Raw genomic sequence first — 1,103 nt, 5'->3', positions numbered from 1 at the left:
CCATCACTTCATGGCAAATAGATGGGGAAACAGTAGAAACAGTGGCTGACTTTATTTTTCTGGGCTCCAAAATCACTGCAGATGGTGACTGCAGCCATGAAATTAAAAGACGCTTACTCCTTGGAAGGAAAGTTATAACCAACCTAGACAGCATATTCAAAAGCAGAGACATTACTTTGCCAACAAAGGTCCATCTAGTCAAGGCTGTGGTTTTTCCAGTGGTCATGTATGGATGTGAGAGTTGGACTATAAAGAAAGCTGAGTGCTGAAGAATTGATGCATTTGAACTGTGGTGTTGGACAAGACTCTTGAGAGTCCCTCGAACTGCAAGGAGATCCAACCAGTCCATCCTAAAGGAGATCAGTCCTGGGCGTTCGTTGGAAGGACTGACGTTGAAGCTGAAACTCCAATACTTTGGCCACCTGATGCGAACAGCTGACTCATTTGAAAAGACCCTGATGCTGGGAAAGATTGAGGGCAGGAGGAGAAGGGGACGACAGAGGATGAGATGGTTGGATGGCATCACCAACTCAGTGGACATGGGTTTGGGTGGACTCCGGGAGTTGGTGATGGACAGAGAGGCCTGGCGTGCTGCGGTTCATGGAGTCGCAAAGAGTCGGACACGACTGAGCGACTGAACTGAACTGAGAATGAATGGGGAGAAGGCAATGGTAACCCACTCCAGTACCCTTGCCTGGAAAATCCCATGGACGGAGGAGCCTGGTAGGCTGCAGTCTATGAGGTCCCTACGAGTTGGACACGACTGAGGGACTTCACTTTCACTTTACAGTTTCATGCATTGGAGAAGGAAATGGCCACTCACTCCAGTGTTCTTGCCTGGAGAATCCGAGGGACGGGGAAGCCTGGTGGGCTGCGTCTATGGGGTCGCACAGAGTCGTACGCGACTTAGCAGCAGCAGCAGCAGCAGCAGAATGAATGGAGCCAGAGCCCCACGCACTTGTCATTACGGGGCCTTGCCACTAGGAGACGGAGGCGTGCGACCGGGGAGAATTTGGCGCGGACATGTGACGTCACGCCGAGTGCTGGAGAGGCTGGCGCGGGCGTGTGACGTCACGCAACGCGCCCAGGCATAGCGGCGGAGG

Source organism: Bison bison, unplaced genomic scaffold (genome assembly GCF_000754665.1).
Source record: "Bison bison bison isolate TAMUID 2011002044 unplaced genomic scaffold, Bison_UMD1.0 scf7180017864037, whole genome shotgun sequence".
NCBI lineage: Eukaryota > Metazoa > Chordata > Mammalia > Artiodactyla > Bovidae > Bison > Bison bison.
This window is presented reverse-complemented; position numbering follows the sequence as displayed.